The sequence below is a fragment of the Astyanax mexicanus genome, chromosome 20, assembly GCF_023375975.1.
Source record: "Astyanax mexicanus isolate ESR-SI-001 chromosome 20, AstMex3_surface, whole genome shotgun sequence".
NCBI lineage: Eukaryota > Metazoa > Chordata > Actinopteri > Characiformes > Acestrorhamphidae > Astyanax > Astyanax mexicanus.
In genome coordinates this window covers 4,073,118-4,089,238 of record NC_064427.1, presented here as the reverse complement: position 1 = coordinate 4,089,238, position 16,121 = coordinate 4,073,118, and the positions used below count along the sequence as shown (strand labels likewise).

The following is a 16,121-nucleotide window of genomic DNA, read 5'->3' as shown; positions in this document are numbered from 1 at the left end:
CGTTCATTAGAAAACTTTACTATAATGTAAATATAAAAACATTACATTAGATTTACTTGTTTACTCTGTTATTATTGGCTGTTTATCTGCAGAATCTTTGAGTGTGTATAGTCGTCGGTGTCATAGTTGTGAAAATTTTGTGTCTTAAAAACATTGCAACTTCACAGACTAATTTTTTAAGCGGAAGTCAATGTAAAAAGTTTTGTAAAAAGATTTAAAATGGAAATTCTGGAGCATTTCTATTGGTCCGTTCATTAGAAAACTTTACTATAATGTAAAGACAAAAACATTACTTTAGATTTACTTGTTTACTCTGCTCTTATTGGCTGTTTATCTGCAGAATCTTTGAGTGTGTGTATAGTTGACATAGTTGTGAAAACCTTAAAAAACAGAATAACTTTCAACGTGGAGTGGAAATTATGGAGCATTTCTATTGGTCGGTTCATTAGAAAACTTTAATACAATGTAAAGAACATTAGATTATTTATACCTGTTTACTCTGCTTTTATTGGCTGTTTTCCTCTATTGGTTCATCTGTTCACTTTGTGACTGTTTGTCAATTATATTTATATATAATTATATTTCTGCAGCATGTTTAAGTGTGTGTAAAGTCATCATTATCATAGTTGTGAAAACCTTGTATCTTCAACAATTGCAACTTTACTTGTTTACTCTGCTTATTGGCTGTTTTCCTCTGTTGGCTCATCTGTTCACTTTGTGACGGTTTTTAGTCGTCATTAGTTGTGAAAACCTTGTATCTTCAAACATTGCAACTTTACAGAACATCTTTCAGTAAAAGTCAATATAAAACGTTTTGTAAAAAGATTTCAAGTGGAAATTATGCAGCATTGGTTCTATTGGTCTGTTTATTAGAAAAGTTTAATATAATGTAAAGAACAAATTCTTTAGTCAGTTTCAACAAAGTTTTACACAATTTAATGGTAGTCAATGTATAAATGTTTGATTCCCATTCAAAATGAGTCAAATAGGAGCATTTTTATTGGTCCGTTTATTGTATCTGAATACATTCGAATACTTTGCTAACTTTAACAAATAACTAACTTTCACTGAAAGTCAGTGAAATATGTATTGATTTTTATTGATATCGATTGCAATGTGGAGTATTTATATTGGTCTATTTATCATATATATAAAAAAAGAGTTTGCAAACTGTTTACATTGAAATATATATATATATATATATATATATATATATATATATATATATATATATATATATATATATATATATATATATATATATATATATATGTTTTGTCCTAAGTAGTTCTTAGAAAGCCTTGGTAAACTTCTATTAATGACTTTTATTAATGTAAGTCAATTTGGAGCATTTCTGCTGGTTCATTCATCGAAAATAATTTGATTTGTCACCATATTCACACCATAATCAGAATCTGAACCCCTTTTTGAAACTTTTAATGTCTCCATTCTCCATTTTGGAGCTTCTTCTTCAGCTTCAGTCGGGGTTTTAGCAGTTGATGCTATTTTCTGACGAGGTCAAAGCTGTTATGATGGTGCTATACAAATCCTCACTGTCTGTAGAGTGCACCCAACTTACCGCCACATCACACCCAACCCCCCCCTTCACCAATCCTCACACTTCATGTTTTGAATTTTTGTCTCAAGGACGCCAAACATGAATCGCTGGTGTCTGATCTACAGCTCTCGACACGAGCGACTAGCAGCAAGCACTTGGTCCTAAAACCCCTTTAAAAAACGGCGTTCGGTAGGAAGTGTCAAACAGTGGGCTAAAAAATGGCCCCGCGGAGCCGACGGCTTGTGTGTTAGCAGGCTTGTGTTTTGGTTAGGAGCTTTTTAGCTCGCCGGTGCGGCATTTGGCACGGCCTTTGAAGAGCGGGTACAACCGATCAGTTGTCAGACACTTGTTAAACACACAGTTGGGCGGCAAGCCGTAAAGAGCCAGCCTTCTCCTCCTGGATTAATCGCGGACACACACACACACACACACACACACACACACATGCAAAGACAAACACAACCACACAACCACATTCGAATGTGCAGCCAACACATGCACTCTTCCACACCTCAAATAATTGGAGTTGTGTGTGCGGGAGCATCAGAAATATCCTGCAGCTGGCCGAGGTTCCACACAGGCTCTTCAGTCAGTTCAGCTGCTCTGACTACAGATCTGCTCCAGCTCTGTTCTGGGAAAAAAAAAAAAATAAATAAATAAAATAAAGCACTAAAATATCATTATCACTAAATCCTGTTGTTTTGGAGCATAACCTTGTTCTTTCACAATCAAAAAAAGTGTATAAGAAACAAAAAAAAAAAACTCTATCCTGAAGCAATAAGGCGTATTATTAATATCTAAGATGACTAACAAAAAGCGAAGAATAGTGAATTATTACATAATATAAGCAAATATTTCACATTTTAAATTCCCCCCCAAACAAGCAGTGACAGGTTTCCAGCTATGTGGGGCTTCTTCTTCTTCTTCTTCTTCTACTTCTAGCCTGAAAGCATCCCAGGTGGGTCCTCATCAAGCTGCTTGAGGTGATGCCAAGATTGTGCAAAGCACTCAATCACACAGTACATATTACCTTTCAGTTAAAAAAAAAAAACATTTCCATTCAGTCTAATAGAGCACAGTTATATCAGTTGAATGGAAACTTAAAACAATTACAGTTAAATTGGAAAAAAAATGGTTCAGTCAATAGAATCTTTTCTATTCTGTCAAACAATATATATATATATATATTTTTTTTTCAGTCAGTAAAATAATGAAATAATGCAAATTCATTCCAAAAGATAATATTTCCATTCAGATCATTAGAAAGCATTTAAACTCAGTCAAAGAAAATACACTTTCATATTATCATTCAGTTTAATAGAACAGATTTTTGGTCAAATAAATTTTGACTGATTTGGAAAATTTCCATTCAGTCTAATTGAACACATTTTTCCATTCAGGTAAATAAAATGCATTTCCACTCAGTGAGCTGAATGCATCCTTTTAGTCAATTAAATGCATTTCCATTGAGGCAAATAAATCACGTTTCAGTTTATTTTGTAGAAGAAAAAAATCTATTCATGTAAACCCCTTTAAAATGCCTTGTCCCGCATACAGGCTACAGATGGAGGCGATACAGAACTACTAAATCTACTAAATCTACTAAAGACACTTAAAAGGAATCAATCCAAATTCTACAGGTTTGACAATAGACATAAAAACTAGATAAAACATAATGAAACTAAAGGTTTGGAGGTAATTAACTGGTTGGTTTGTTTTTAGGAAAATATTGATTTTAAGTTCAGGAAAGAGACAATTTTATGGTTTTATTAATTATATTTTGACATTAGCAGATTAACTTACATATTTCTTTTATATGAACTTTTCAGTAATGTTTCTTATTAAACATGAACACGTTTTATGTAATGCTTCAATAGAAATCCTGGTTTAATGGTGCAATGTCCGGTAGACAATTGACAAAAATCCTGGCCTTTTAAGGGGTTTTTAATGCATGCATAAAATGTTTTGGCTTTTTGGCTGTTTTTTTTTTTGTTAAAGACTGTATAATTACTCTAAAATTAATAAACAGATATCTACACACTAATATTAAAGTAACTCACTCACCTGCATTTGTTTTAACTGCAAGTGTGAACTATTCACTAGTGTAATTCACCTCTGTTTACATTTTATCATTTAAATAGAGCACGTGTACGCGTGTATTAATAGATTTGTTTTGAATGCGGCTCAGTGTGTCAGACTGGCTGCTGTTTTGGCTAATCTGTGAGTGGCTGTGTTATTAAAAGGGATTTGTCACATTTTTGTCCCTAAGCATCCCTCTATTAAATTACAAACACATCAGAAGTTGTTTCGGTTCGTGTCTCGCTGTGGTAAATCGCCGTTAATGGAAGCTGAAATTCCTCCATCCTCTTTCGGGTTGTTACATCACGTCCGAGGCCATCTATCCACAGCGATGCTGAACAGCGGACGCAGACAGTAATCACACGCTTTACTTATGTACTTATTTACTTATGTTAGCAGGCTGATAGGACAAAAAAAAAATATATATATATATATATATAGGTGCTACAGTGTTTTACCAAACAGCCAAGATACAGCCAGCAGCCTCAGATAACTGCAGACAAACAGCCAGTCCTGCAGCCCAGACTGATCACACCTGTGAGAAGAGCTCTCGCTAACGACTTTCCCAACTGGACTCCTCACCACCCTGCCGATGGACAAATGTTTAGAGATACCACCTTTTGGTATTTGCAGCAGAAACCATGAACAGTAACATAGACCACTTGGTTTTGTTTGGATAGAATAGTTTTCCCTCCAGTCAGACAGAACACTATTCCTATTCCTATTGAAATAGAGCATATTGAAGAATTTTTGCAAGAAAAATCAGGCAAAATCTTGTATTAATCGCTAGGAGAATGACAGGACAATAGTTTAAAATTTTAAATGTTTTTGGAGCATTTGTATTAGTCTATTCAACAGAAAAACGTTATTGTGCAACAGTGAAAACCTTTAACGTAGTCCAATAGAACACATTTCTATTCAGTGCAATAGAAACATTTTATTAAGTATAATAGAAATCTTTTTATTAAGAACAACAGATCACATTTCAAGTCAGTCCAATAGGATTTCCATTCATTTCCATTCAGACCAATAGAAAACGCTTTATTCAGTCCAATAAAACACAATTCCATTTAGTTCAATAAAATGTATCTCCATTCAGTCAAATAGGAAACATACCCATTTATCCAGTAGAACACGGTGCCATTCAGTCCAATAGAAATATTTTTATTCAGACCAATAGAACACATTTCCATTCAGTCCAATAGAATGTATCCCCATTCAGTCAGTTAGAAAACATATATATATTCATACATCGTAATACATTACCATTCAGTCCAATAGAAAAACTTGTATTCAGCCCAATAGAATGTATCCCCATTCAGTCAAATAGAACCCATTTTCATTCAGTCCAATAGAAAACCTTTTATTCAGTCCAATAGAAATCGTATTATCTTATTAAGAACAATAGAACCCATTTCCATTCAGTCCAATAGGGCACATCCCCATTTAGTCAGTTAGAAAACATATATATTCATCTAGTAGAACACATTACCATTCAGGCCAATAGAAAACCTATTCATCCAGCCCAAAATATCACATCTCTATTCATCTAGTAAAACACATTTCTATTCAGTCCAATAGAACACATTCCATTACATCCAAGTAGACGAATCAAGTGGACCATTCAGTTTCCATTCAATCAAGCAAAACATTGAATGGTTTAGTGGTTTAGTTTAGTTTGATTGGGGTGCAGTAAATTTTACTATGAGGAGAAATCCTGACCAGTCCTTACCGGTCGCCTGACCTTTGACCTGTTCAAGCTGCTTTGTGAGGTGTTGGGACAAAAGGTTTGGGAGAGGTGGAGAAGAGTCCCACCAGCTCTGCTGATTGATCAGAGTGATTGAAAAACCAACTGTTCCCTGCAACAAAGAATGCGCTGCAGTGCAGTTTGCTGAGGGAGCGTTCCTGTTTTAGAGTCTCCTTCAGCTGCTATTATTATTACTAAATACAGTATCAGTCAAAAGTCTGGATACACCATAAAGTCATCGATTTTTTAATAATTTAATCAAAAGAGAAAAAAATAAATACATTTGAAATTATCTTCAAGAGCAGTTGCAAAAACCACAAAACTGTTATGATGAAACTGGCACTCATCAGGACCTACCTGGAAATGGAAGAGCAGAAGTTCCCTCTGTTGCACAGCATAAGTTCACAAGTTAACAGCTCCCCACATAAGAGTACCTAAATGCTTCTTCACAGAGTATTTTGGTTTGTTTAACAGTAATTTTAAGTTACTACATGATCCCTTATGTGGTCTTTAATAATCTGAATCACTTCACTATTCATTTATAATGTAGGAACCTTTTTTTTAAGACTGTGGAGCTACAATTGTTTTTTTTTATATAGCCACATTTAAAAAAAGAGCTTAAAGTATTGGATGCAGAAGTTTTACCATGATTTTGCACTATAAAGTGCATTTAAAATCATTTTATTTTCCACACAATCGTCAGTGCACCTTATGTAAGAATTCTACCAGTCAGGTTGTAAGGAGCAGTAAAGCCACTCCACTGAAGTCCTGCGTTATAAAGTAGTTTCAGTAAAGTTTCTCCAGCACTAAGGCTGGAGCAGTATTAGCACTAGCCGCTAACCTAGCAGCGCTAGCTCTTTTGCTGTTCAGATTTGAATATATTGGACTGTAGCCTGCTTAAAGCTGGCAAGATACATGGGACGAACCGCTAGCTGGTACAGGGTTCCTCAGTGTAGCCATGTTGGGTGGCATTTACTAGCGTTAAGCGCTGCGCTGCTGCTAACCACGCTAAAAACATTGAAGTCTAAGCTTGCTGTAAATAAACAGAAGTGCTTTAATGACTCAAATAAACAGTTTTCAGGAGAGAAATCTGTGTAAATTTACATCCAGTGCTTGTTTGAAACCCTTGTTCCTTTCTGTTGTTGCTTAAAATGTGCTTTATAATCTGGTGCACCTTATGCATAAAAATAGTGCAGAAAATAGACGTTTATTGATAGTGTGCCTTATAATCGAGTGTGTCTTATATACAATATGTGGTTTGTGTCCTTCTGTGTGTGTGTGTGTGGGCTTTTAGCTGTAGGCCTGTGTACAGTGTGAGTTAGCAGTGCTAGCTAGCCAATACTTATGCTATTAGCCCAGCTGCAGCTCATTTACCAGCTCGTGGCAGCGACGCCAACAAAAACGCCTTTTTTTCCCAGAGTGCTTTTCTCTGACAGCAGCTACTGGCTCACCTCTGCTTCGTGAGCTACACACACACACACACGCACACACACACATGTGCATACACGTGCCACTCAAACACACACTCAATCACTCAGACTGACGGACCAGTTCACATTCAGTCATCTGTTTTCTCAGTTTAAGGCGATCCCTGTCAGCAGGACATTGCGGAAAGCCCCGCCCCCAGAAAAAAAACTTTCCTTTATCAGTCTTCGGAAAACTCTCATAATCCTGCAGCCGCTCCACATCTAACAGCCCGGCCGGCTATTAAAGCCAGTTTATAGGTGTTAAAGCAGTGGTTTGGCTAAATCACAGTGCTCTACAGCACCACAGAAACACATTGGAGGTGGTTTGAGGTGATGGTGGTGCTGCCAATTAGTGGTGGACAAGCTTCTGTTACATGTGTGCTACGTACGTTTTTTTTTTTGTTTGTTTTGTTTGTTGTTGTTTTTTATCGTAGCTCTAGTCCAGTACAAAAAAATAAAAATAAAATTTAATTTATAGGCAGAGAAGTTCACACTCCAACTTTGTAGCACAGGAGCTACAAAGCTGGTGTGGCTAAAAAGTAAAAAAAAAAAAAATCAGTTATTCCATTCCAGTTATTCCAGGTTAATCAGTTATTCCTACAAAAAGAAATCCTGAATAATTTCAGTTTCAACTTTCAAAAAGATTTATCTCTGTGGTTTGATAATAATATGTCTGTTATTTCTATTTTTTACATTGTAGTAATAATAATTGTATTTTTCAACACATTTCTAGGGATTCTATCTACATATACTGTTTTATCCTTTTTTTTAAATGTTATTTAACATAATTTAGAGCATGATTGCCCACATTTTGTATGTATAGTAAAGAAACTGGTTCTTTACTTCATAATGATAACAATATACAGTCACATGAAATAATTAAGATACTCCCTGAAAGCCTTTGCCTTTTTATTCCTGCTTAATCATATGGATATTTGAAAAGTATTTAGAGATTAAACTTATTTAACTAAACTAATATAACCCAAATTCGTTTTGAACATAAGTGTTTTCAAATGTAACAAACCAAATGTATATTTACTGTAAAAAAAAAAAGTTAGGACCTATACTGTAGGGTTCTTCTCTGCCTATATAAATACATGATTTTACTGAATTGAAAACCTCTGGAATATAATCAAGAGGAAGATGGATGATCACAAGCTGATCATCAAACCAAACTGAACTGCTTGATTTTTTGCACCAGGAGTAAAGCAGCATAAAGTTATCCAAAAGCAGTGTGTAAGACTGGTGGAGGAGAACATGATGCCAAGATGCATGATTAAAAACTGTGATTTAAAACCAGGGTTATTCCACCAAATATTGATTTCTGAACTCTTAAAACTTTATGAATATGAACTTGTTTTCTTTGCATTATTTGAGGTCTGAAAGCTCTGCATCTTTTTTGTTATTTCAGTCATTTCTCCATTTCTCATTTTCTGCAAATAAATGCTCAAAAACGATGTTCATTTTACTCAAACATAAACCTATAAATAACAAAATCAGGAAAACTGAAGAAGTTTCTTTGATTTTTTCACATGATTTTGACACGTGTTGCTGATTCAGCCTTCATGTTAATATTAGACAGTGTTAAAAGTTGCAGTTTGTGTGGGGGAGAAAAGTGTTTTATCGTTGTATAGAGGTCAGCTCAGCCTGGCCTTATCTCCCTCTGACCTTCAGAGTGGGAATGTTCAGTATTCCCTGAGGAGAGCTCACACTCCGAGACTCCCGAGTGCTCAAGGTGACATTCTTCCGGCTGTTATGAGTGTAAAAACTGTAAAATCTCTTTTTAATGCAAAGTTGTCAAACTCAGCAACTCCTGAATCCTTAAGAAAGCTTGTAGAAGAGCTTGGTTGGTGGGGTTGTGGTGTAATTATATCAGTGATTGAGAGATCTGCTGATCGGGGGACTTTTATTTTACTCTGTTTTTAACTCTGTAGGACGGTGCTCTAGCGAGAACATGACTTATCTACTGAGACATTACTGAAAATCACGTCACCCTCCTTCTTTGCTCCACTCAGCAGATGTTTTCAAGGCCTAAGTCTCTTAGCTAAAGACAAAACACTGAAAAGTCCATAGATTGGTGGAGCTCCAGTGCTTAACCTCCTTCTGCAGGGTCTTAAATGGCCACCATATCTACTTTCCTTGGTAAAACTCTACTGTTACACTGTATATGTACTGTACAATCGTCAAACCAGGTAAGGCTGGACATTATGGTTCATTATACCACAGTTAGTTCCAACCCTGCAATGTGATTGGCTGAGAGGCGTTCTATGAGTGCCGTTATCAGCCGGTAATGCGCTGTAACCAAGCTCTCCATGTATTACTGTATTAGCAATGATGCAGCGCTTACAAGCCAAACAGTGCAGCTACAAACAGAGCAGCAATGGAGATATTTTAACTCTCCTGCTATTTAACGCAAAATCCTTTAATAATCTGCAATAATGGAGCTGTGGTATAATCACAATAATACACTAGAGCTTTAAGCTATAGTGTGCCAATCGAGAGTATTATTGCTTAATTATGTAATGACAGACAGCTGTTGTTGCCGTTCTGTGTAGTTTTTTGTTTTTTCTGGGCTTTTATTCTTTTGTTCTTTTGAACACTGGAATTTTATTGTATCAAGCAAAATGAAGAAATATGGTGTGATCCAGCCAGGTCAAAGCAACCTGTGTAGTATATTTATATATAATCCAAAAACATTAACATTAGCTCAATTTATATAATCAATATTTTGTATAACAAAAAAAATGGCTTCAGTTTAGTCTAGATTTATATTATTTGACACCTTCAGTAAGTGTCGATTATACATATTATTAATTTGAACATAACATAAATTTGGACATACATAATATAAACAAATTTAATTTGAAATTTTCCATTTACATGTTCAATATATATAGTTAGATTTGAACTTTGAAACAGTTTGTCAGTGATGTAGATATTTTTTTTTTATTATGAATAAAGTTGATATACTTTAGGTTTTGGGATATTTTGTAATGTTAGAGATCCTTTTAAACGAAAAAAAAAAAAAAGCATCATTCATCAGTACCTTAGTATCTTCCTGAGTATTAATATAATTGTTGAGCAGGTGTACCGTATAGGGGTGGGCGATATGGCCCTAAAATGTGGTGTATCACGATATCACGATATTTCATAGTATTATCACGATAACGATACTCTTGGTGATATGACAAGAAAATAAACAATGTAATAAACAATGTGATATTGCACACCTCTAGCTAAGATATTAAAAGAAACTAGAATTTTAGCAGATTTGTAACAGAAGTCAATGATTCAAAATGTCATGACACTACTAATAATAATGCACTCCAAATATCTCCATATATCCAGGATTAAAGTTAAATAAATGATACTGGACAGATATCTCTATGTCTCTAGTAGATATTTAATAGGAAATGAGAACTGTGGGAATGTTTCTTTTGCTTAAAACAGCCAAAAAATGAGTACTCTGATGTGATAATTAGGGGTGGGTGATATGGCACAATATTTCAGGGTATAATATCGTTCACGATATTCAAAAATGTTATCGATATTATCGTGTACGATACGATATGGCACAGCCCTAGTACCATATAGTGTATGTAAATTTAGTGAATTTATTTAAATGACCAGTTATTTCTCTTGATAATAGCAGTAAGTAATAAGGGAGCACTGCTCACTCAGTTTGTCTGTTAGTGTGGATGGAGGGAAGGGGCTGGCAGTGGTGCAGTGTGTGTGGGGGGGCAGTGGGGGGGGGGGGGATGTGGGGGGAGATGTGGGGGGGGATGTGGGCAGCGCTGGGAGAGAACAGAAGTGAAACAGCAGCCGCAGCTCCGGGCCGGTCCGGCCGGACGGCTTCCTGACAGGACGCGGATCCAGTTCCTCTAAACAGAACCTGATCTGCTGCTCAGATGCTCGGGCCCCTCTCTGCACCTGTGGCCCGGGCTGAGGAGGGCACACAGAGCCGGGGAGCGGTCCAGCGGACACTGTGTGGGCGGGTGGGATTTGGGGGGGTCGAGCTTCCTTGAACTGACAGCCTCATTACCACCAGAGTAAAGATAATTACATGAACTGTCAAAAGTTTAGACAAGGGCTGTGAACGTTAAAGCGTTAACGCATCCGATTAATGTGGAATCGATAACTGGTCAGTTTGCAATAGCGATTCATTAATTACGCCACCAAGTTTGACCCTAAATTTTGCCAGAATCTGCCCCGCCCCCGCCCAAATCGCAGAGTTTTATTTATTTATTTATTTATTTATTTTTGTGGAGCGGTTTGCTCGTAGTGAGAACGTGATCTGGTCTCGATCCGACCCAGCTATCAAATATACTCCTTTTTAATTGAGCCAAACTGCTGATAAGTCGCAGTTTAATCTGATATATCAGCCAGATAATATGCAGCTATGAACAAACTCTGTCTCTGCTGCTCCATGCTGTTTGCATGCACAGTAATGTGCAGCATTCACTGCTCAAATCAGCGCTGCACATCCTGTTGAAGAAGAACACGTGTGATTAATACAATGTAAAGAATACATGGTATAAAACTGTAACATAATTAAGGGTATTAAAACATAATAGAGTTTATTCTGCTGTCTCATCCTATAGAGACGAGAGAAGCTGTGGATGTAAATTTGCACATATCTGTCAACAGTAGGTGCAACTAAAAGTAGCTGAAAGCATTCACCTTAACAACCAACCCATTACCTTAGCAACCACATAGTACCCTCTTAGCTGCCACCTAGCAACAGCATAGCAATAAGCAACTATAATACTATGGCACCATTGGCGCCATTCCACATTTCCTTAAGGATAGAACAGAGGGACCTAAAATTGCTTTTTTAAAAGTCCTCAAATCTGATTGGTGCAGCCAAAGAAAGACAGTATTTATGGTGCAGCATTGGCCAATATTATCAATTAGCTGATGTAACAGTTGGACCCTAGTCTACTCCAGCTGTTTGAGGGTGGATGATCATAACCCTCAAAGCCTGACTGTACTGTATGTACTATCAACTATCGTTTGTTTAGTTTTTGAGAAAAGTAGGATCCATTATTATAAGAGCAGAGCTAAAGTAAAGAAAGTAAAAATAAAAAACTGTAGTTTAAAAACTCATCTTAAATCAAATATATACTTGTTTATTAGCACTTTTATTAAGAACATATTTTTCTTAGAAATTGTTATGTTTGGAAGATATTGGAGAACGAGGCCCAATGATTTTTGCAAATCTTACCAAGCCAAATGATATTAGACAGCAGTATATAAGTGTTAGTATGGCTTTGCAATGCCTATACCTTATGTTGTGAGGTGTTATCTTGTGAGTGAGATTGAACACTGGCCAACATATATAAAAATATTGCCATTTATGTGCAGAAAATAATGAGAAATGGCTGAAATAACAAAAAAAGATGCAGAGCTTTCAGACCTCAAATAATGCAAACCAGTCTTACACACTGCTTTTGGATAACTTTATGCTGCTTTACTCCTGGTGCAAAAATTCAATCAGTTCAGTTTGGTGGTTTGATGGCTTGTGATCATCCATCTTCCTCTTGATTGTATTCCAGAGGTTTTTGCAATGTGGTAAAATCAAAGAAACTCATCATTTTTAAGTGCTTTCTTTTTCTTTTTTTCAGAGCTGTATCTATATTTTACACTCTCTCTCTCTCTCTCTGTCTCTCTCAGTGTGGCAAAATTCATGGAACATGATACTAGATCCATGTTCCACAGCACGCGGCATGTCAGTACAAACTTAACCTTTATCTTTGAGCTAGTGAGTAAGGAAATGAAAGTCACATCATGATCTCCGTCAATCAATAAACCAAATGTCAAAAGTGGAATGAAGTGTGCAAACACTCAGTGCACGGATCCGTGTGCGAAAGCGACATTTGAATGGACTAAAGCAAACAGGGAAGGGCAAACAAAGCGTGCGATGGAGTTATTGCAGCTGAAGCGTTTGAGTAATAAGAGTAATGTAAGCTCACACTCGCCGCTCGTACAATAACCTCTTACACATACACACTCATGACAGACAAGGGACAGGTGGAGGCCGACTCTGGCACCTCATGAAACGGGGGGCTTTAGCTGGGATCCCTCTGGTATTGTGTGCATGAGCGTGAGAGTGTGTGTGTGTGTGTGTGTGAGAGAGAGAGAGAGACACGGCAGGCCTGTGGATGGAGGGAAGGCTGGAGGGGTCTCTCTGTGTCTAAACATGGTGTGGAAGAAACAGCGGGCAGCTGGACTCGGGGGGCACGGAGCTGCAGAGGGACGGGCGGACGCTCCATACCTCATCACATGCTCCCGTGTCCCACTCCACTAGAAGAGACATCTATTTTTTTGTTATTTGTCGTCTGAGCTCATAATAGAACTTCTCCAGCTCAAATATCAAAGCGCAATCTATGATTGGAGGCCTGTTTTGTCGCTCAGTCTCCACTTCAATAGAAACTCATAGCTTATAGTTCTGCAAACTGACCATCCTATAAGATCTGCCTCCCTTGTTGTTGATAGATTCTCCTGCTAAACTATCGGCTGCTTCCTGTTTCCTGTTTGTTTCTGAGCACAGTGGAAAAGCTGATATAAGAAAATTGATGTAAGAAACCTGTACTGTCCCCCCGAGAGATGGATGCTCAAGTTGCATTTAAGTGAAATAGAAATAGACTTCAGACTTGGCTTGAAACTCATGCCTAACTCATTAGGGATTTAGGTACCAAGTATAAAGCTAGCAAAACATTACATTGCACCAGTAAGAGCGTGAAGAGTGTGAAGGTTCAATTAGCAGGGTAAGAGCACAGTTCTGCTCTAAATATTGCAATGCACACTATAACATTATGGGTGACATACCAGAGTTCAAAAGAGGACAAGTTGTTGGTGCACGTCTTGCTGGTGCATCTGTGACCAAGACAGCAAGTCTTTGTGATGCATCAAGAGCCACGGTATCCAGGGTAATGTCAGCCAACATACCACCAAGAAGGACCAACCACATCCAACAGGATTAACTGTGGACGCTGTAAGAGGAAGCTGTCTGAAAGGGATGTTCGGGTGATAATCCAGATTGTATCCAAAATAAAACATAAAACCACGGCTGCTCAAATCACGGCAGAATTCAATGTGCACCTCAACTCTCCTGTTTCCACCAGAACTGTCCGTCACCACAATAAATTATAGTGGTCTAAAACCAGGTGTTTCAGTTTCATTGTACAATTCTTTACTATAAGCCTACCGTGGCCTGACTTATGTCATTACATGTCCAAATGTTTGTGAATGCATTCGACTACTTTGAGTTCGATTTTAACAGATGCAAAAATAATAATAAAAAACGCAAACAAAAAGCTTATCTAGTTCCTGTAGAGAAGTACTGGCAATTAAATCTAGCCCTATTTTTGGCTAATTATTGCCAAATCTATTGCCAGTTAAACTCTGGAACAAGTATCCATAAACATATTGGATTGGAACTATGACTAAAGCCAGGTATGCGGACAGTTTTGTAATTTTCCTACTAAAGCAAATCTCATTGATTCACCTGTTAATTGTATAGGTATCAGGTATAGTAGGTCTGTAAGGGAACCTGTTAGGTTGTTAGGGTAAATCAGGTAAAAGGTAAAACTCTGCTAGACTCCGCCTTCACCAGAGGATGATAAGAACGCAGATGATGCTTAGACGCATAGTCCTCACTTTCTGCACCAGCATCACCAGCTAGGGGAAGGTAGGGGTTTCTAATAAGTTCTAAGTGGCCACCTGTTAGGAATTTCCCTTCAGGACATTTCCCTTATCTGTCGGTCTGAAACGCTCGCATCCCCCAGTCTACTCGTAGCGTTTGACCTCCTGACTGGGAGCAGATATCCCGAATCTGTTACGGCTCATGTTTATGGATACAGGGCTCTTTGTTTGGGTTGGGACTAGAGGCCAGGAAATGGAGGCGAGTAAATAAATAAAAGATCCGGTGCGCCGTGGCGGTATCCAAGGATCAGGAGTTATCAGCCGCCGTCTCTGAAAACACCTGCTCCCCCAGTAACCTTTGAGGAGGGAACACAGACCGCGGCTTTGTCCGGCTCTGCTCCCGCACTGCTCCAAATTAGGCTGCCCCCCCCCCCCTCCTCTTTATCAGATGGACTTTGGCGAGTGCCTTTGAAGTGCAATCAGATGGTGCAGGTGTTTCTCAGGTAAATGAGCTCACGGCCAGCGGGCCACGGTGACCGCGGCCAAGTCCTCCCCTCCGGCTCCAGCTGCTCCGCCACGATAAGACACTCTTGCCTGTCTGATCCGCTTTGAATGGGAAACGGAAAAGCTTCCCGCGGCTCATTTTCCTGAGATGCAAAGCAGAACGCGAGCCGAGGCTCTGCACCGGGGTCCTGCGGGCTTGGCAGGACCCGAGTAAGTGGCGCGGTAAGTGCAGGTCTAAACAGGTACAGGTGTCAAAGACGGATGGGCCGAGCGCTCCGAAAGGGAATAGTGCGTGATTAATCTTTATTTAGACAGCCAGAAATAAATGAAACCATACGCTAAGTGTTTCCATTACATTGGACTTGCGGAGTTGGCATGGAGTCACGGCGAAAGAGTTCGCAGCCTAAGTGATACCAAAGAGATGTTTGAAGCACTTACACTACAGAGATGTGTGTGAGAACTTGAACAGTTCATTTAAGAGAAGAAAAATTAATAAATAAAAAAATAAGTGGACACACTGGGTGTGTTTACAGGGAGGCATTAATCGAGGGAGTCATGTGAGGCGGGTTAAAATATCAGGCTGCAGTTGGATGAGATAGTGGGATTGGTTTAGGCGTGCCGGCAGAATGTGATCATTCATTTGGCATTTATAGACAAGACAGGACGGTACAGATAGATGAGGAAAACGAGAGAATTTTACAGTATATTCAGCCTTTCATTTCAGACAAAAAAACTAAATAATAAAACTAAATGAATCCAGAACATTTTATAGAACTTTAAAATATTAAAACATTGTTAAAAATGAAAAAAAAAAAAAGTATTTCATTTTCGAAAGTATTTCCATCCACGCTTAGATTAGCGTTTGCATGAGCGGTGTATGAAGCTTTATTACTGCCAAATATACAGAGATATCAATCATCAACACACCATGGCAAATGAAGAATACTCCAAGGTTTAATTCCAAGTCAGACACACGTAATTAACTGTCTTTTTGTCTGTCATCATTGTCGGTTATGGTAAAATCAGACTGAACAATCTCTGCTGAGCTTTCAGACTAAATCAGTGAGCTAAATCAGAGACCAAACCAAACAGCAAACTGCAGCTTCTCTTTCCAATGTGCTCT

At 38.0% G+C, this 16,121-nt stretch overlaps 1 protein-coding gene across 4 annotated transcripts in view; it reads left to right on the top strand.

Annotated features, from left to right (window-relative positions):
- The window catches only part of bmpr1bb (bone morphogenetic protein receptor, type IBb), a 138,468-nt gene that overhangs the window by 96,617 nt on the left and 25,730 nt on the right, over positions 1-16,121 (top strand). The window lies entirely within an intron of this gene.